The sequence below is a fragment of the Gopherus flavomarginatus genome, assembly GCF_025201925.1.
Source record: "Gopherus flavomarginatus isolate rGopFla2 chromosome 13 unlocalized genomic scaffold, rGopFla2.mat.asm SUPER_13_unloc_2, whole genome shotgun sequence".
NCBI lineage: Eukaryota > Metazoa > Chordata > Testudines > Testudinidae > Gopherus > Gopherus flavomarginatus.
This window is the reverse complement of record NW_026114610.1, coordinates 73,374-93,865: the sequence shown is the minus strand read 5'-3', so window position 1 is coordinate 93,865 and position 20,492 is coordinate 73,374. Positions and strand designations below refer to the sequence as shown.

Below are 20,492 nucleotides of genomic sequence, written 5' to 3'. Positions count from 1 at the left end.
GGTCCAAAAAGCAGGTCCAATCCTTCTTAGGCTTGGCCGGATACTACAGGCGATTTGTACCACACTACAGCCAAATCGCTGCCCCACTGACCGACCTGACCAAAAAGACCCAGCCAAATGTAGTTAGGTGGACTGATGAGTGTCAAAAGGCCTTTACCCAACTTAAGGCAACGCTCATGTCTGACCCTGTGCTCAGGGCCCCGGATTTTGACAAACCATTCCTAGTAACCACAGATGCATCTGAGCGTGGTATTGGAGCAGTGCTCATGCAGGAAGCAACAGATCACAACTTCCATCCTGTCGTGTTTCTCAGTAAGAAACTGTCTGAGAGGGAAAGTCACTGGTCAGTCAGTGAAAAGGAATGCTATGCCATTGTGTACGCCCTGGAAAAGCTACGCCCATATGTTTGGGGACGGCGGTTCCAACTACAAACTGACCATGCTGCACTACAGTGGCTTCATACTGCCAAGGGGAACAACAAGAAACTTCTTCGTTGGAGTTTAGCTCTCCAAGATTTTGATTTTGAAATTCAACACATCACAGGAGCTTCTAATAAAGTTGCTGATGCACTCTCCCGTGAGAGTTTCCCAGAATTCAGTAGTTAAAAAGTGTTCTTAAAAGGTAGAAGTCTGTTAGTTATATACTTAGTAGTATATGTAAAGGTGCATGTGTTGTATTAATCTGTTTATTTTAAAGTTCTAGAAGGAAATCGCCGCCAGTAAGCTTCCCCACTGTCTGCAATTTGGGGGGCGTGTCATAAACAGATAGCTAAGGGTTAATGTCTCTTTCACCTGAAGCACCTGACCAGAGGACCAATCAGGAAACCGGATTTTTTCAACTTTGGGTGGAGGGAATTGAGTGTCTGAGTCTTTTGTCTGTCTGCCTGCTTTCTCTGAGCTTTGGAGAAGTAGTTCTGTTTTCTAATCTTCTGTTTCTAAGTGTAAGGACAAAGAGATCAGATAGTAAGTTCTATGGTTTCTTTTCTTTGGTATTTGCATGAATATAAATGCTGGAGTGCTTTGATTTGTATTCTTTTTGAATAAGGCTGTTTATTCAATATTCTTTTAAGCAATTGACCCTGTATTGTACCATCTTAATACAGAGAGACCATTTGTATGTATTTTTCTTTCTTTTTATATAAAGCTTTCTTTTAAGACCTGTTGGAGTTTTTCTTTACTTCAGGGAAATTGAGTCTGTACTCACCAGGGAATTGGTGGGAGGAAGAAATCAGGGGAGATCTGTGTGTTGGATTTGCTAGCCTGATTTTGCATTCCCTCTGGGGGAATAGGAAAGTACTTTTTGTTTCCAGGATTGGGAACGGAGAGGGGGAGTCACTCTGTGTAGTTTCACAGAGCTTGTGTCTGTGTATCTCTCCAGGAGCACCTGGAGGGGGGAAGGGAAAAAGGATTATTTCCCTTTGTTGTGAGATTCAAGGGATTTGGGTCTTGGGGTCCCCAGGGAAGGTTTTTCAGAGGGACCAGAGTGCCCCAAAACACTCTAATTTTTTGGGTGGTGGCAGCAAGTACCAGGTCCAAGCTGGTAACTAAGCTTGGAGGTTTTCATGCTAACCCCCATATTTTGGACGCTAAGGTCCAAATCTGGGACTAAGGTTATGATACACCCCCAGCTCTTCCTGTCCCTGCTCCTTCCCCTCCCCACCCAGTGCCTCCTGCACCCCACTGAACAGCTGATCACTGGCAAGTGAGAGGCACTGAAAGGGAAGAGGAGGAGCTTGTCAGCAAGGCCTGTAGTGTGGAGGAGGAGCTGGCTGTCAATGGGCGCTGAGCACCTATTTTTTCTCTGTTGGTTCTGCAGCCCCATAGCTCCCATGGAGTCGCTGACTTGGCTCTTTTCGCACTCTAGAGAGAGGAGCAGAACCAGGGCTATGGCTGATCTGTGGGGCATCAGGTGAGTGCCAGCGGCTTCAGGTGCTGAGAGTTTGCCTGACCCCTCAGGGTCACAGTGTGAGGTGGTGCCCCAGGGATCTCTATGAAAGGAGCAGAACAGGATTTACTTGGGGTGGGGAGAGAATTGAGAGTGTCTCAGGGGGTTGTACAGAGGTGTTGCCGGGATTAGAGACTGGCTAAAACACAGGCCTCACTGGGAGCAGGATTTAAACCTGCGCAGGGAAACCCTATTGGATTTCAACTCCCACATCTTAACCACTCAGCCATCACAGCTGTGAACACAAAAATGCCCCAATGCCAGAGAAACTGGTAAAAAATCACAATGCCCAGGTGTGAAGTCATCTGAACCGCAAAATTCCCACCACAAACCTGGTTCCCAAAGCTCGGGGGGGTTTGGGGTTTGTTCTCTTTGCTTAGCCATGTGCAGTCACACAGACAGCGCGTTTAAAAGTCTCCCCTCCTGCAGAGCGGGAATGGGAAATGATTCTCAACTTGAAGCCTGATGTAGGGTGACCAGACGTCCTGATTTTATCGGGACTGTCCTGATATTTGCTTGTTTGTCCCGCGTCCCGACCGATGTTTGGTCGGGACCCTGGACAAACAAATAACTTTGTCCTCTGCTCCGACACACAGGCATAGTCTGGAGGGATACTTGCCCCCCCAAACTCCGCCCTCTCATTCCCCCATTGGATTCATCCCCAAATCCTGGCCCTGGCCCTGCCCCCAGCCCCACCCCCTCACTGCCCCATTGGATCCCTCCCCAAATCCTTGCCCTGGCCCTGCCTCTTCCCCAAGCACACAGCATTCTTCCTCCCTCCCAGGTTTGCACACAGGCCATGCCCATGGCCGGGAGCGCAGCGCGGAAGCTGCTCCAGCCCTGCAGCCTGCAGGGCAGCGCAATGGGGCTGGGGGCAGCGCGGAGCAGGCAGGGCCCAGGTGGGCGGGGGGCAGAGACACACGTGGGGCTGACACGCTCCTGCTGGGAGCTGCCTGGTTCACCCCTTGCCCGGGAGCTGCAGGAAGGGCCCGGGTCATGGCTCGGCTGCAGAGCTCGGAGCCCAGGCTGGGCCCAGGAGTGAGGGGATGGGGGAGCTGGGGGTGTATCGGGGGTCAGAGCCGAGAGTTGGTTGGAGATGGGGCTGTGCCACTGCCGCTTGGCGGCGGGGCGGCCCTCTGGTTTTTTTTTTTGCTCCGCCCCCCATGTCTTGATATTTCATCTTTGACATCTGGTCCCCTAGCCTGATATGAAGGAGGATGTCTGGACCAAGGGGCCAGGGACTGGCCTTTGCTAGAGAAACCACTGTCAAGTTTTAGCCAGTTAGGATAAGTCAGCAAATAAGAACAACTTCAGGTATCAGTAACTGCTACAGGTTGCAAATTCCTACATGTAGCAGTTTCTGGCACTATACCTGCGCAGCTCTGCTCCCCGGCTCTTCTCGGGCTCCTGCTCTCTCCTTAGCTCTGCCCCACTCTCGCCCAGGCAGTTCCAGCTCACATGGAGGATGGGACCCCCTGGCCTGGTGACTCCCTCATTACACTGCCTGGCCTGTCAGTGCAGCTAACTTGGAGCTTTGGCCTCTCCCCATTGTCCCTGGGGACTGTCAGTCTCAGGGTCCTGATTTCCCATTGATCCTTCCCCCTTCTATTGGTGCTGGGAACTAGCCAACCAACCCCCACCCCAAACACACACTAAGTTTTAGTATAGAGCCAAGAGCCCCCTTACACAAGCCAGCCCCATGAGGTTCACCGATGTGCAGAGAAGGCAGCACAAGCTGGTCCCATGGTGTAATGGGCAGCACTCAGGACTCTGAATCCTGTAATCTGAGTTCAAATCTCAGTGGGACCTTGTGTTGGCTTGTGGTCATAGGCGGCAGGTTATATACATTTGCGGTGCTCGGGCTCCAGGAATATTCAGGGCTGGGGGCCCTGCTCCAGCAATATTTGGAGTTGGGTCTCTTCCCCTGGGCCCTGGCACCCCTCGCCCTCCTGTGGTGCGTCCCTGCCTGACAAAAAGCAGCAGGGGCCTGTCTCCTGCCTGCTCCTGTTGCTGGAGTAGAGGGATTCTGGGTAGAACTGCTGCCCCAGAGTCCTAGTGCAGGCTGCCCTGAGCCTCTCCAACACCCCCAACCCTGATACTCTGCCCCAGTCCTGAGCCCCTCCTGCATCATGAATCCCTCATCCTCAGCCCTATGCTCCCTCCCAGAGGGTGCACTCCTTCCCACCCCCACAGCCTGCACCTCTCACCCCTTCCTACAACCCTGCCGGAGCCTGCACCCAGCACCCAAACTCCATCCTAAAGCCTACTAAACCCTGCACCCTAATCCCCAGCCCAGGATCTGAAGCCCAGACCTCCCGCCTAAATCCCCTCCCAGAGCCTTAGGCAGGTGGGGGTGGAGTTTGGGGGCAGGTTCTGGGCACCACCAAAATGTCTACAAACTTGCCACCGATGCTTATGGTAACACCCCAGAGCTTAACTTCCCTGTCTCCAGCTGTGTAAGAGTGAATCTTTCCCCTCCTGCTGGGTGTCTCACACCTCCTAGAGCCAGGTCTTTGGCTGGGATGGCCACAATGGGTTAGGGCTCTAGAACTTGTTACCCTGATAGTTGGGATTCTTGCTGCTGCACCTGATGTTCACAAGCTTGGCCCTTTTGCTTCCTACCACACTTTTCCTCTGGCCCATATGGCGCTTGAAGAAAGGAGTGACAGGGCTGGGATTAACAGTCAGGGCTTGGCAGGAGGAAGACTCCCAGACTGGAGCCCCACACACCTTCCCTCCTCAGGGCATCTAGAGCAGAGGCAGCCCAGCTCTGTCCGCTGGATACCTCAGCAGTGTAGGTGAGTTCATGTAAATACAGTCTGGTCCCAAAGCCTCCTCTCAACCCTGGTCATCAGTAGCTGCCAGGGGAGAGCTCTTTCACAGGTCGCTTACAAATCATCATTTGAAATTCTAAGGTTGGCCAACACTGCAGAAGCCAATGCACCGACATTGTCAGCAAACACAACAGCTGGGTGAGGAAACCTGGCTTTGTCCAGACTTTCCATACCTATTTTACTTTCTCAGGTACAAGTAGTTTTCATACGTTGTATCTGCTTTTAAAGTGTGTTAACGTTTCAATTTCCATTCAAATTTGCAACCAATGACAACATTGGCAACGCTGCATGTAACTACCTGACCACTGAGGGAGGGGCTGTTGGGGAAATTCGGGGAAGGGGGTGCACAGCCCCCTGATTGGGGGGCGTATAGGGAATGCCCAGTTTCACTGAATTGAGTCTCCTACTGCAGCACCTCAGTTGGTTACATCAGAGAGGAGCTGCAGTGTCTAGGCAGTGCGATGCCTGTGCCTTTAAGAGCCCAGCCCTGGGAAGCCCATGCTGAGAGGTGCTGCCTGTGAGAGGGGAAGTAAAAAAGCCCTCTGCTCCCCCCACCCATGTTTGCAAACACTGGAGTCTCAGCCCACCGGGATAACTGTTACCCCTCTGCCCCTGCCTGTGCCAGGGTTTAATCCTCTGGTAGCGCCTCCCTCTGGGCTTAACTCTGGCTCCTTCCCCCCTCCCTGACTTTGCCTTCAGTCTCTCTCCTAACTCTGCCTCCAGCTGCTTGACCCCCTGACCAGTCAATTTCCACCCCCTGCTCAGACCCTGGCCACCCACTCCTCTGATTTGCCCCCATTGCCCCTTTTTAATCCCTGTAAAAAGTAGGGGGTGCTGGGTCCCATTCTCTGGAGGGAGGGCTGGGTGCCTGGCCCCTGCCAGCCCAATGCTCAAAGTGCCCCATGATCTTGTGGATGTTTGCTGAGTGCTGCAGGGTCACCCGAAGGGGGAGAGAGATGTGGTTAGGAGGTGATGCAGCCAAGGGTGCCTCACCCAACACTAAGATGCAGCTACCTCTGGGGTGAGTTACACAAGTCAGCAAATGAATATGGAACAAGAAACACATTGAAAGGACCAAGGCAGCTGCAGTAGGAGGAGAAAACCAGAAAAAGCAGTATCCCTGGATCCCAGCCCTGCCCCTCCCCCACTCTACCCCCTAATCTCCACTCCCCTCCCACATTTGAGGGGAGAACCCAGGAGTCCTGGTCCCCAGCCTTGCCCACCCCCATATTTTGATATGGCTCCATCCAACAGCTGCCACCACAATTGCAGGGCAGTGCCACAGGGCACACTGGGGCCTGCTTGTTTGCACAGGATGGGCAATGCCAGTGCTCCAGGATGGGGAGAGATGATGCTAAGGGAGAAGCAGGCAGCAGACAGCTCCCATGACAGAGAAAGAAATGCTAGGGGGTGCTGTGCTGCAAGGACTGAAGGGAGTTGGCAGGGAATGGGAGGATCTTCCATCACAGCAGGTGCGTCTGTCTCCCTCCCAATTCCTCCCCAGCCCTACCCCAGCCCAGGCAAATCCCGGCCCAGCTACCAGGGTTAAATTTGGCCTGGATTCCCCAGCTGCTAGGGGTGGGGCGTGGGGCTGGGAAGCATGAGCCTTTACTCCTCCTTCCCCAGACACAGTTGCATGGGCACAGACCAAAGGAGCCTGCAGCACTGCTGCCTAGAGGAAACTGAGGCACCAGCAACTGATAGACACACCATGGCTCTCCTCATCCTCATCCTCTTTTCCATGTACAACCTGGCCAGAGGAGGGAGGGGTAAACTCAGGGCAGTTGCATAGTTAACCTGTGGAACTCCTTGCAAGAGCATGTTGTGAAGGCCAAGACTAAAACAGGGTTCAAAAAAGAACTAGATTAGTTTACAGTGGATAGGTCCATCAAGGGCTATTAGCCAGGGTGGGCAGGGATGCTGCCTGTAGCCTCTGTTTGCCAGAAGCTGGGAATGGGCAATAGGGGACGGATCACTTGATGATTCCCTGCTCTGTTCAGTCCCTCTGGGGCACCTGGCACTGGCCACTGTCAGAAGACAGGAGGATACTGGGCTAGATGGACTTTGCATCTGAACCAGTCTGGCCGCTCTTATGTCTCCCTTGGAGCAGCAGTGACACCCAGTGGGCAGTCAGGGTAATGCACAGAAGGTGTTTCCCTTGGCGCAGCAGTGACACCCAATGGCCAATCAGGGTAACACACAGAGTATGTATCCCTAGGAGCAGCAGTGGCACCTCGTGGTCATTCCAGGTAATGCACAGAAGGTGTTTCCCTTGATACAGCAGTGACACCCAGTGGTCAGGTGGCATAATGCACAGCATGTGTCTGCCCTCTACGAGCAGTGACACGCAGGTACCAGTCACGGTAAGGCACAGAATGTGTTTCCCACCAATCAGGGTACCACACAGAGCATGTTTCCCTTGGAGCAGCAGTGACACCTCGTGGTCATTCAGGGTAATGCACAGAAGGTGTTTCCCTTGATACAGCAGTGACACCCACTGGTCAGGTGGTGTAATGCTCAGCGTCTGTCTGCGCTCTACTAGCAGTGACACCCACGGACCAGTCACGGTAAGGCACAGAATGTGTTTCCCACCAATCTGGGTAAGGCACAGAGCATGTTTCCCATGGAGCAGCAGTGACACTCAGTGACCAGCAGGGGTGGCATCAGACTCTTCTCCTTTAGTGGGGGACTGAGGCTACATCTACACTACAGGATAAATTCGAATTAGCTTAAACCGATTTTATAAAACAGATATTATAAAGTCGATTGTGAGCCTCCACACTAGGCACATGAATTCGGTGGTGTGCGTCCATGGTCCGAGGCTAGCGTTGATTTCTGGAGCGGTGCACTGTGGGTAGCTACTGTAAAATAATGAGGCCAATAACGTCAATTTGCGTCCACACTAATCCTAATCTGATATAGTAATATCGATTTTAGCGTTACTCCTCTCATTTTGTAGGAGTACAGAAATCGATTTAAAGAGACCTTTAAATTGATATAAAGAGCAGTGTAGTGTGGACGGGTGCAGCGTTAAATCAATTTATGCTGTTAAAATCAGTTTAACAGCATAGTGTAGACCAGGCCTGAGATGGGCTAGACAAAAAAAATTGGGGAGCTGTGCCCCCCATCACCTGGCCTCACCCTTCACGGGGGCCAAGCCTCTGTTCCTTCTCAGTTAATGGCCAGGCTCATCTCCTCTCCCCCCGGCTAGGGTTTACAGCAATACAAACTTTATTAAAATAAAATAGTAAACAGGGTTTACTTAAAATATTCTAAATCTGTCCAAATTTTAGTACTGAATCCAAAGTTCTCTTAAAGATCCCATCAGTAACCAAAACCTAAATGAAAAATTGAAACCAAAAACAAGGCTTAATTTAAAACCCAAACATTAAGAAAAACTTTGTTTGTAAAAATAAAAACTAACAAATGCTGTAAATTAATAATTTCAACATTTTATCAAAAAAGTCTGCTACAGCAGAATGATAAAATAACATCAAATAAATAAGCATGACCACTAAAACCTCCTATAAAGGAATTGAATCCTTGAATACTGGTCAAATCGTAATAAAATATGCAGAACTATGTCAAAACTAGTGTTGCAAGTCAGCCATTTCAATCCAGCAAATGTCAATTAAAAGCTCCATTCCAACTAAAAAAACCAAAACAACCCAATAAACCAAAATGGTCACAGCCTGAAACAAACCTACACAGAAGCAAAATTAAACCTGTACCAACACTGGAACAAACGATGTAAATTTCTATTTCTAACTTCTTGTGTCTCCCAGGAGGAAGGTGTTTTGCACCCCAGTAGCCAGGCTGTCACTGCAGCTTTCCTTTCACTAAATAAGATTTGTACCAAATATAAATTGCCCTCCAATTTCTCTAAGAGAAATTGAAATTGTATCTTTGCACTAATATCCCAAGTGTGCAAGTCCATCCCCTCAGAGCAGCCCCACACCCTGAGCCCAGGGGAGAATCCCAACTGGTTTGTGCATTTGTAACCCTGGGGCCTGAAGCTGATGAGAGAAAGGGAAATGAGCCATCTTGGAGCTTTCCGATACCACCTGCGGGGAGCACAGGGATTTGACTGAGTGACATCCTGGCTAATATTCACCTTGTTCTCCGCCAGCAGGCTCCACTGGAGAGCTCGGGAGTGACTTGACCATGGCAGCACCCTATTTACATATTAAAAGACGGCATTTTGGGGCCAATGGGGTGAAATGTGAGTACTTTTGGGGTTGGGACCCACATGAGAAGGGATGTGGACAAACTGGAGAGAGTCCAGAAGAGGGCAATAAAAATGATTAGGGGACTGAGACACATGACTTACGAGAACCTACAGGCCATATCCTGTATGTTAAGCTAAGGCAAAGTTAGCATATGTATATTGTGACCTTTTCCTCAGAGAGGAAAATCGACCTTTATCACGTAACTTAAAAAGATAAGTACCCATGCCTGTCCAAGACCTTTACTTAGACCAATCGACAACGGAGAATAGCATAGGGTTTTATTCAGTGTTGTACCCACAGATTTAACAGGTACACTACAAGGTAACTTATGTGCATATGTACATGTCATCAGCAAGCACAAACATACTAGCCTATGAAGTAAATGTACCCTAATTTTTTGTGGGTGAAGAATGAAATTTGAGCATAGGAGGAGGGATTTCCGGCCCTTGTGCCCTATAAAAGAGGTAACCCACCTCACTAGAGCACTTTGCTCTATCATTGTGACTTAATTCCTCCACTCTCTCTCTATGTACTATCAGTAGGCTGTACTTTTTCTTAAATTTTAAGTTTCAAGGGAACTAGGCTAAGTTCGGTTTCCCTACATTTTTAGTCTTTGTTTATTAGGTTTTGATTTTAAGTTTAACATATACAAGTAAACCCTAAGTAACACTAGCATTTTCTAAGCACTGCATCTTTCATTTAAGAATTGAGAAACCTGAACTGAAAGGCTGGTCCTGTGTCTCTTACCACCAGGTTATCAAGGAAGGCTGTGAGTATATTAACCAAATCTTTGTTGCATATAATGCCATATGGATCTTTTGAATAGCAGTAATGCAAATGTAACTTTGTAAGTCAATTAAATTAAATAACATGTAAGCTAATCAATTAAATTTTCATCAAATTATCCAAATTAATATTATTAGTACACCCTAAATCACGGTACATGGGACAGAGAGTTGGAGTGCAGAGGGATGAAGGCACTGTTTCTAGAGGTGCTGACTCTGAGGTGGGGTTAGAATGAGACATTCAGAGTGCAGTAGAGGACTCAGGGTTAGGATAGAGAATTGGGCTGTGAATGGTCTGGAATGAGGCCAAGAAAGAGAAAACTGAGATGCAAGAGAGAAATCAAGCTAGAGGAAAAACCAGAGAAGAAATATGCGATGTGAGCTGCAAAAGGGAAAAAAAACCTCTGCCTATCCCCTCTCACCAAAGCATCTAAGAACCAGATGAGAGACATCTCTCTCCCACTACAACAACAATTCCAGTTGACCTGGACTGAGGAAGGAAATCTTCTCCTTTGCAGCACTAGCAAACCTGGACTAAGTCATGAACACCTCCTCACATCCAATCTGGTGTTCCTGGCCTGGGACACGGGAGGCGCTCCTCTCTTCTCCATTTGGGACATGACGGGATAACAGAAGTGACAGGGCTTTATGGGAAATAATTATTTGACTGATTCATGTGCAAGTCCTAGTCCTTTTTAACACAAACAAATGGTTTATCCTGCATGCTGATGCCAGTTTGGAGGGTCTGGGAGCAGTCCCGTACCAGGAAGTGGAAGGAAATGTAAATCTGTAGGCTTTGCCAGCTGAGGACTGTCTGATAGCGAAACTCGCTATCCCATCCACCAGCAACAGTTCTTGGTCTTGAAATGGGCCATCACTGAGAAATTTCGAGACTGCTTGTGTGGTGCTCAGTTTCAGGTGTGGACAGAGAACAATCCACTGACTTATGTGTTAACAAGGACTAAGCTGGATGCTACAAGGCAGAGATGGGTGGCTACTTTTGCTAGCCATAACTTCGCATTCAATACCAATGAGTTAGTATAATAGGGAATGTGATTTATCAGGACCACCAATTCTTGGCTGGCGGGAGGATGTAAGCAGGGTCGCTATGAACCCTACCCTGTCATCTGTTGGTGATCTGTTGTAAAGGCTTTTTGAGGCTGATGTCATTTGCATGGTTCCACCCACCCCGGATTGCATGATGGGAGTGCTTGTCCAAATGGTCATTTCAGCTGCTGTGGGATCCCCAGTCTCTTTGTTATTGGGGCAGGAGTAATGCAGTGTATTTTGCTGTTCGTTTTGAATCAAGGAGAGAGTAACTGTAGCTGGCATTTGAGGCCTGAGAGCTTCACCCTCGTCTGAACAGTACTCATCATTAAGGGGTCTGGGTTCCCAATGCCCAAGGATTGTGGGAGACTGGAGTGGATGTTTGATTTGCAGCTTGTGTGTGCTGCTTTTGTTCCTGGTGTGTAAAGACAGAGGTGTTTTTGAATCTCTTTGAGTTGTTGTTAGTGGTGCAGTCGTTGGCCTTAAGCTTATGCCGTTTGATCTCTTTCAGGGTGTGTTTTGGTGCTGAGAGGTAGAAGGCAGCTGCTGTGTGTGTGGTGTTATGGAGTGAGGTGGCAAAGGTTGATTTGCAGAGGTGGTGCATGTGCCACAAAAGTTGTGGGGGCCCACCCCCGGCTCTGGTCCCAGAGGCCAGAATTTGCATTAACCCACCTGCTGACCTCTGACTAGGAATTTTGCCCTGCTAACTCTTCCAGCAAAACAGGCCAAAGAAAGTGTATGCAAGCACTGTAAAGCAGCCCCCATGCTCTTTTCGGTTCCTTCCCACAGAACTTTCACTGCATACCAGTCCAGTCCCTTGCTGTTGCTTGTCTAAGAACTGCATGCATATGCTAGACCGTACCCTGTGCTGATTCCCGACTTTTGTGCTCCATACAGCTTTGCCCATCCGTGTCTCTGTGGCGCAATGGGTTAGCGCGTTCGGCTGTTAACCGAAAGGATGGTGGTTCGAGCCCACCCGGGGACGGCGATGAGCCCGTGCTACTTCCTTGCTTCCCTGAGGCCTGCAGGGAGCCTCCAAAGACCCCTTTTGCTGCCTCTTGGTCTCAGTGCTTTCAGCTGGTGGCCCAAAGAGCGTGCCGGATGCCATTCAGAAACCCGTCTCCCAGCAGCCGTGCCGGAGGCTCAGGCTTAATCCTCGAGGCCGAGCACAAAAACTTTCAGCCGGGAACATTTTGCTCCCTTCCCGCCTCCGCCAAAGCGGCAAGGGAGAAGGGGACGAGACACACCTGCTCAGAGACGCCTCCCTCCCACTTCCCTGTAGGCTGTGCAAAGCTGTTGGCCTGCCTCATGCCTCGTCAGGAAAGAGCAGCCATGCTGCCCAAGCCTGAGTCACGTGCGCAGCCAGGCCCGCCCCGGCTGACGGCGCGCAGAGCCACGTGAGTCAATGGCAGGTCGAGTCGGTAGCCTCGGCTCTTTCCCCTGACAGCCACACAGCACTGTCTAGCGCCCCGAGAGCCTCCCTCGTGTTCTCCCGCAGCCCGCCGGGGTGGGTGGGAAAAGGGGACCAGGAAGCACTGCAGCCTCATTCTGGGACAGGAGGCCCTTGCCACACCCAGACCTCCCTCTTGCCTTCAGCCCAGGTAGCCAGGGAGCTCTCTGGCAGGCCACCGCCTCAGCCACCTCTTGCCGCTCTGCTGGTCACCGCCTCGCTGGAAGGCCCAGAGGGAAAAGAAACAAACGCACAAGTAGCAGAGGATGGTTTCGATCCATCGACCTCTGGGTTATGGGCCCAGCACACTTCCGCTGCGCCACTCTGCTGGCTCTTCACAGCCCTGCCACCCAGCCGGCACTATCCAGATTAGGGCCTTATGCGCTCTCGTGCTGGCAGGCGGATGCGCAGGCTGCTAGGCAGCTGCCCTGGTCACAGGATTTTACAGCATCTGCAGGGTAAAAGGGATCTCTTTGGGGTTTGGACCGCACTGGGAGCTGGGTAGCTGAGTGCCGGAGATGGGAGCACTTCTTAAACTGTTCTCAGGTAAGCCTTCAGCTGGTGGGGGACGTGGTTCAGCCTTGGATCCGTGTCTGCAGCAGGCAAGCGCCTCTGGCTCAATCGGCCCCCCTTGCTGTCTTAGCAGACTAAAACCCGCAGCAAACGCACAAGCCTTGCAAAGGAAGAGGAGCCGGGATCTCGAACAAATGTCAACATTTTATTAAGATGACGTTCAAAGAAAAAAAAACGGGTACGGTACAGCGTTTAGGAGCAGAAGTTTCTGGTGATCAGGGAACAACGTACAGATTACCCAGGGGGTGCGAAGTTCGGTTTAAGATCGGGTGGCATAAGGAATACATAATGTGCAATAGCCCCGACTGGGGGTAAAAGGTTAACGTACAGACACTGAGTTAGGAGGGTATGTTGTCCATGTGAGGGCTAAGTTCAGGTGTGGAGTATAAAGAGCGGATAGGACGATGAGGATGGATTGACCCGCATTTGGTGAGTTTGAACGTTCAGTGTTTTTTAATCTTTTCCACAATCTAGTTTAATCAGGGTCGCTATGAACTCTACCCTGCCATCTGTTGGTGATCTGTTGTAAAGGCCTTTTGAGGCTGCTGTCATTTGCATGGCTCCACCCACCCCGGATTGCATGATGGGAGTGCTTGTCCAAACGGTCATTTCAGCTGCTGTGGGATCCCCAGTCTCTTTGTTATTGGGGCAGGAGTAATGCAGTGTATTTTGCTGTTCGTTTTGGATCAAGGAGAGAGTAACTGTAGCTGGCATTTGAGGCCTGAGAGCTTCACCCTCGCCTGAAAAGTACTCATCATTAAGGGGTCTGGGTTCCCAATGCCCAAGGCTTGTGGGAGGCTGGAATGGATGTTTGTTTGGCTTTTGGCAGCCGGTGTGTGCTGGTTTTGTTCCTGCTGTCCCTGGTGTGTAAAGAGAGAGGTGGTTTTGAATCTCTTTGAGTTGTTGTTAGTGGTGCAGTCGTTGGCCTTAAGCTTATGCTGTTTGATCTCTTTCAGGGTGTGTTTTGGTTCTGAGAGGTAAAAGGCAGCTGCTGTGTGTGTGGTGTTATGGAGTGAGGTGGCAAAGGTTGATTTGCAGAGGTGGTGCATGTGCCACAAAAATTGTGGGGGCCCACCCCCAGCTCTGGTCCCAGAGGCCAGAATTTGTGTAAACCTACCCATTGACCTGTTACTAAGAATCTGGTTTCAGAGTGTGGCACAAAAGCTGTGCCCCACAGCTTAACTCTCAGAATCCAATCTGCAAAATTTTTTTTGCTGTGTGAGTGGTGAGGAGCTTTTTCCCCAACTATGGAGTTGTTTTCAACTTCTAGTGTGGAAAAGAGATCACAGCATAGCCCTTTAGAAATACTGGAAAACTGCTTTGAGTCACTAACCACTTTTTATCTATGGCTAGTTCTAAACATGGGTTAGAAACATAAAACATCCTATTTTTGAACTGGATAGACACAAAGAGCATAAAATGTGCATTTAAAGATTCCACAAGAAAGCCATAGCACTAAGTGCAAATACCCCTTTTCAGTCTGTCTTATTTCACCATCTTTTGGAACCCATGTCCCTTGCCGAACGACATTCATGTAGGTTCGGGTGACTCCCGAAATCATGAACCGCTAAGTTCCATTCTACTGTCCTTGATTCATATCACCGGAATAACTGCACTTTATTACCACTGCCCTAATAAGAAAGAGACTGAGGATCCCACAGCAGCTGAAATGATCCTTTGGACAAGCACCCCCATCATGCAATCTGGGGTGGGTGGAACCATGCAAATGACAGCAGCCTCAAAAGGCCTTTACAACAGATCACCAACAGATGGCAGGGTAGAGTTTATTCTCACCCTGCTTACATCCTCCCCCCAGCCAGGCAGCTTGGACAAATGACCCGGGAATAGTATAAAAATATTGCTCGGGCAGGCAGGAGTGAAATCAGGAAGGGCAACTCATGCTTGGAGTTGTAGCTAGCAAGAGATGTTAAGAGTAACAACAACAAGGGTTTCTTCAGGTATGTTAGCAACAAGAAGAAAGTCAATGAAAATGTAGGCCTCTTACTCAATGAGGGAGGCAACTTAGTGACGGAGGATGTGGAAAAAACTGATGTAGTTGATGCTTCTCCCTGTCCCCATCTTCACGAACAAAATCAGCTCCCAGACTGCTGCACTGGGCAGCATAGCATGGAGAGGAGGTGACCAGCCCACTGTGGAGAAAGAAGTGGTTCAAATCTATTTAGAAAAGCTGGACGAGCAAGAATCCTTTGGGCTGCATGCGATGCATCCGAGGGTGCTAAAGGAGTTGGCGGGTGTAATTGCAGGGCCACTGGCTATCTTTGAAAAGTCATGGTGATCGGGGGAGGTCCCAGATGACTGGAAAAAAGGTTAATGTAGTGCCCATCTTTCAAAAAGGGAAGAAAGAAGGAGGATCAGGGGAACTACAGGCCAGTCAGCCTCACCTCAGTCCCTGGAAAAATCATGGAGCAGGTCCTCGAGGAATCAATTCTAAAGCACTCAGAGGAGAGGCAAGTGATCAGGAGCAGTCAGCATGGATTCAGCAAGGGCAAGTCACGCCTGACTAACCTAATTGCCTTCTGTGAGGAGATAACTGGGTCTGCGGATGAGTGGAAAGCAATGGAGGTGTTACTCCTTGACTTTATCAAAGCTTTTGATACAATCTCCCACAGTATTCTTGTCGGCAAATTCAAAAAGTATGGGCTGGATGAACAGATTATAAAGTGGATAGAAAGCTGGCTAGGTCGTCGGGTTCAGCGGGTAGTGATCAATGGCTCCACGTCTAATTGGCAGCCGATATCAAGCGGCGTGCCCCAAGGGTTGGTTCTGGGGCTGGTTGTGTTCAACATCTTCATTAATGATCTAGAGGATGGCTTGGACTGCACTCTCAGCAAGTTTGCAGATGATACTAAACTGGGAGGAGCGGTCGATACGCTGGAGAGTAGGGATAGGATACAGAGGGACCTAGAAAAATTAGAGGATTGGGCTGAAAGAAACCTGATGAGGTTCAGCAAGGACAAGTGCCCAATCCTACACTTAGGACGGAAAAATCCCATGCACTGCTCCAGACTAGGGACCGAATGGCTAGGCAGCAGTTCTGCAGAAAAGGGCCTAGGGGTTACAGTGGATGAAAAGCTGGATATGAGTCGACAGTGTGCCCTTGTTGCCAAGAAGGCTAACGGCATTTTGGACTGTATACGTAGGGGCATTGCCAGCAGATCGAGGGACGTGATCATTCCCTTCTATTCGACATTGGTGAGGCCTCATCTGGAGTACCGTGTCCAGTTTTTGGCCCCACACTCCAAGAAGGATGTGGAAAAACTGAAAAGAGTCCAGCCTAGGGCAACAAAAATGATTAGGGGGCTGGAAGACATGACTTATGAGGAGAGGCTGAGGGAACTGGGATTGTTTAGTCTGCAGAAGAGAAGAATGAGGGGGGATTGATCGCTGCTTTCAACTACCTGAAAGGGGGTTCCAAAAAGGATGGATCTAGACTGTTCTCAGTGGTACCAGGTGACGGAACAAGGAGCAATGGTCCCAAGTTGCGGTGGGGAAGGTTTAGGTTGGATATTAGGAAAACCCTTTTTCATGAGGAGGGTGGTGAAGCATTGGAATAGGTTCCCTAGGGAGGTGGTGGAATCTCCTTCCTTAGAGGTTTTTAAGGTCAGGTTTGACAAAGCCCTGGCTGGGATGATTTAGTTGGGGATTGGGTTGGACTAGATGACCTCCTGAGGTCCCTTCCAACCCTGAGAGGCCATAATTTTTAAGCTGTTCCCGTGTATCAAGGTGAGCTGCAGCTCAGCGAACCCCAAGGATCTGAGGCCAGCTACTTTGCAGGAGAGACAGACCAAGCAGCAAGTACAACACGGGGTCGCACCCCGGCTGGCAGATAGAATCTCATGTCTGAGATCCCGGCTCCTGTTCCTTTGCAAAGTGTGTGCTTTTGCTCCAGATTTTAGCTGTGGGCCAAGTGCCCTCTGGCTTCTCGTCCGGGCTCCGTCCTCCATGTGCCTGGCCATCAGCGGGACTGTCTCAGGAGAGCAGCTTCCCCACCCTCACTGCATCCCAATCTCCGCCCAGCTGGGGAAGGAGCAGAGGCAGCTCGGAGAAAAGACTCCTTTGAGCACCGGAGACGGCCGTAGCATCTTATTTGCATACCCACAGTGTATTGCCTGCAGTGAAACGAGTCCCTGGTCAAGGGGCTGGTTTTGCTCCCTGTGTCCCCGGTTCCCATGATCCAACTCAGGCTGTCAATCGGTTCAATTCCATTTCCTCTAAAAGCTAGCAGTTTAGTGGGCTGTGAGAGTAGTCACCCTGACTTGTGGTAGGATATGCGGTTGCCCCGGCAGAGACTCTGCTTTTTTTTTTTCTTTTTCTTTTATTTTCTTCCTTCTTTTTCTTTTTCTTCTTTCCTCTTCCCAGTTTGTATAAATCTTTTGCCTTTTACTAAAGATTTTTGTGGAGAGGAGCATTTATGAATTTGTACCCAATTTTTTTGAGGCTTTGTTTTGGTAAGGCAGTTCCCTGTTGTGAAAAAAACAGAAGGATACTATCTCAACTAGTGTCAGTAACTCAAGGTTTTCTATTAGTGTATGAAAACAACTGAGAGCTCTGAAAATGACTGTGTGGGATTTTTTGCCCCCTTTTTTTTTTTTTGAGCTCATCGTGTTAGTGAGATGGCTTCCTAGCTAACAGGGGACTGTTTTGTGGTGTGTATTCTGCTGGCTCTTTGGTTTCATAAGTTTTTGGTTATCACACTTAAAGAGCAGCAAAGAATTGCGTTGTTGTTTGTGTTAACGTTTGGTCTGTCCTAAGAGTGTATGGTTTGGAGTCATTTGTAACTCTTGGGTTAGTTATTGTCAACAGCTTATTTTTGGGTCCCTGAGTTGAAAGGCTGCTCTTGCGGATTTCAGTTTCTCATTGTTGGAAGGTCAGTTAAAGAGCTGCTTTCTTAATCTAGTCCATGAGGGTTCTTACGCCGCCCTCCTTAATATACCTTCCAGAAGGTAATTGCATGGTTTCCCTCGTCTCCCCACAGAAGAGAAATTGTCCATCCCTTTCCTGTTGGGAAAACACCAGTGTTTTTAAATGTTTTGCCCAGATGAGGGATAGTTCATAGGAGCAGAAGAGGAGGAAGTTTGTGGCCATTTGAGTCAGATTCCTAGCATTTAAGGCCAGAAGGAACCAGCCGATCACCTCAGAGGGACTAAGGGGCACCAATGCCCCAAATAGCGAGGAACTGCTTTGATGCAATTGACTGTATGTTTGATATAGTTGCGTGGGAAGGAGCAGAAAAGAGCACTGGGGCTGCGGAATAGCGCTTGCATAGGCTTTCTTTGCCCTGGTTTCCTATAAGAGTTAACAGTGAGAGATTGGTAGTCACAGGTCAGTGGGTGGGTTTATGGAAATTAGGAGTCTAGAGGGGAAACCAGGGAGAGGAAGGCATCTGCAAGACTTGTCTGTCTTTGAACAGAATTGTGTGTTAAGGGTTCTTGCTTTGAATTCTTCCACTGGAGTCATTTCGGGGAAGTGAGTCAGTCTCCCGTAGAGTTCCCTAGTTATGGTGTTTGTTGCATGTCTGGGAGCTCGTCCTGGTGAGGTAGAAATGGGTGGGCGCAGGGGTGTGCGTGCGTGGTAGAATGTCAGTATTGTTTCTTGGCTCCCTGGAGCTAAGATCAAAGCATAGTGTCTGTTCATTATAATCTGTCTTTGATATGAGCACTGTGTATTAGCTTGATTTTTGAAAGAAGAGAATTAGTGAGAACAGGAGCTTGCTTTGTCTACACCATGCATGGATCTGGTATTGTAGTGTCTCCAGGAACAGTGTATCTGTTTTAGGGGAGAACCTTCTGGTTAGAAAAACAGAAAAGAGTTAAACTGTGATGATTTTTATTTCAAGCAGATTTTTTTTTTGAAAAAGCAGAAAAATATGGTGTTTTAGTGGTTTTGTTTCTTTATGATAAACACAATACAGTTACACTTTCTTGGAAGTGTTTTGTGAGTCTGCAGATGTGAGAGGTTCTTCTTTGTCTTGCTAGATAATTATTTAAGAGGCTGGACTTCTTCTTTCTGCTGTGAGTCTTTTCAACAGTATGAGGGACACATGCTTTCCGGACTCTGGGCCTGTTGGGGAGATGGTTGTTTTTTTTGTTTTTGTTTTTCTTGGGGTGGGGGCTTGGTAATATTTGAGATTACGTGTACATCAACAACTGCACGAGTTACACAGACTTCTCCGTACCTGACCTACGTTCTATGTATCTTGGTTCGTAAGATCGAGACAAGGCACTAGATGTCGTGCTGCATCCGGCACACAAGGGCCCCAAGCCTGATTTTTTCCCCCCAAACTGACTGTAATCTAAATGCTAAATAATTACCCTTAACTTCTCATTATTGCCACCCTCACTATTGGAAAATCCCCAAAATCACAACAGTGACTTACAAATCATGAAAATTCTTTGTTTAAAAAATGTAATGTAGATTCTCTATCTTTCCCTTCCAGTTTTCTGAACCAGGCAAGCTTGAAACTTACTTTTCTAGTGCAGCCAGAGCCCCGGAGAGCAGGAGCCCCTGGAGCCTGGGGCTGGCAGGCAGTGGGGTTCCTCACGGTTGTGTATTACACACACACTTTGATCTCACCCACCAAGCATCAAGTGTGATCTCCTCAGGCACAAGAACAGCCTTAACATGGAGTCACAGACAGCCCCCTTGGGCACCCTGACTCTAGCTTGCCACCCGGTGTAGTAGAAGCTGCTGTAACACTCAAACTCTGTATGTCCTTTAGGGCTAACCCTAGCCAAACAGCCGGGATCCCTTGCTTATGCTTAGAAGGCATGCCGTCTCCCTGAAGTCCAAGCAGCATCGTGGGTGGGGACAACAGTTTCTTCCTGACAGAGATTTTTATTCCATTCCCCCAGAGCTCAAGCTGATGGGGGCAAGTGTTTGTGCAGGTCTCTGCCTCCTCGTGGGTGTGTGAGGGGGAGCAATCAACCAGGTCTTTTGTCCATGGATGATCCACAGTGGGCTGTCTGATGTCTCAGTCAGGGTCTTCTCCTGTTGGAAAGGAGATGACGCTTCTTCTGGTAAACTAGCGTTTCACACTTGGTAATGCTTCTCTCCTGACTGGTGGCGGAGTGGCAGCAAGGGGGTTTACAGCTTTAGTGCCAACGCTTAAATATCACCTTACAACACAGGCTACGGCTATTATAGGTGAGAAGAATGCATGCAGCAACTGACGAGCTAGTCATAAACTCTAAACACATTTTTACGAATCTAATGCCTGTTTTAACAACACTAACAAACAGGTGAGCAAGACTAGTTTCCAGCCATGCGTTTGTCACTTATCAGTAAGGCCTAGGGGCCTTGGCGTGAGCTGGCACCTGGTCTGCCAGCATCAGAAGAGGATCTTCCCTCTCTTATCCCCAGGTGTTTGTACTGGGAGCAGTACTGTTCAACTTATTCATAAATGATCTGGGGAAAGGGGTAAACGGTGAAGTGGCAAAATTTGCAGATGATACAAAATTGCTCAAGATAGTTAATTCCCACGCAGACTGCGAAGAGCCACAAAGAGGTCTGACACAACTGGGTGACGGTACAACCAAATGGCAGATGAACATCGGCGCTGTTAAGTGCAAAGTAATGCACGTTGGAAAACAGAATCCCAACGATCCCTATA

At 49.0% G+C, this 20,492-nt stretch overlaps 4 non-coding genes across 4 annotated transcripts; all 4 read left to right on the top strand.

The window, feature by feature from the left end:
- Positions 1 to 3,681: 3,681 nt before the first annotated feature.
- On the top strand, positions 3,682 to 3,753 carry TRNAQ-CUG (transfer RNA glutamine (anticodon CUG)). Its single transcript has one exon. It is a non-coding gene; the product is annotated as a tRNA-Gln (tRNA).
- Positions 3,754 to 11,750: 7,997 nt separating this feature from the next.
- Positions 11,751 to 11,824, top strand: TRNAN-GUU (transfer RNA asparagine (anticodon GUU)). The gene has a single exon. It is a non-coding gene; the product is annotated as a tRNA-Asn (tRNA).
- Positions 11,825 to 17,222: 5,398 nt separating this feature from the next.
- LOC127041384 (U5 spliceosomal RNA) lies at positions 17,223 to 17,339 on the top strand. The gene has a single exon (XR_007771668.1). It is a non-coding gene; the product is annotated as a U5 spliceosomal RNA (small nuclear RNA).
- A 1,128-nt stretch (positions 17,340 to 18,467) lies between these two features.
- LOC127041364 (U2 spliceosomal RNA) lies at positions 18,468 to 18,654 on the top strand. The gene has a single exon (XR_007771648.1). It is a non-coding gene; the product is annotated as a U2 spliceosomal RNA (small nuclear RNA).
- The last annotated feature ends 1,838 nt before the right edge of the window (positions 18,655 to 20,492 follow it).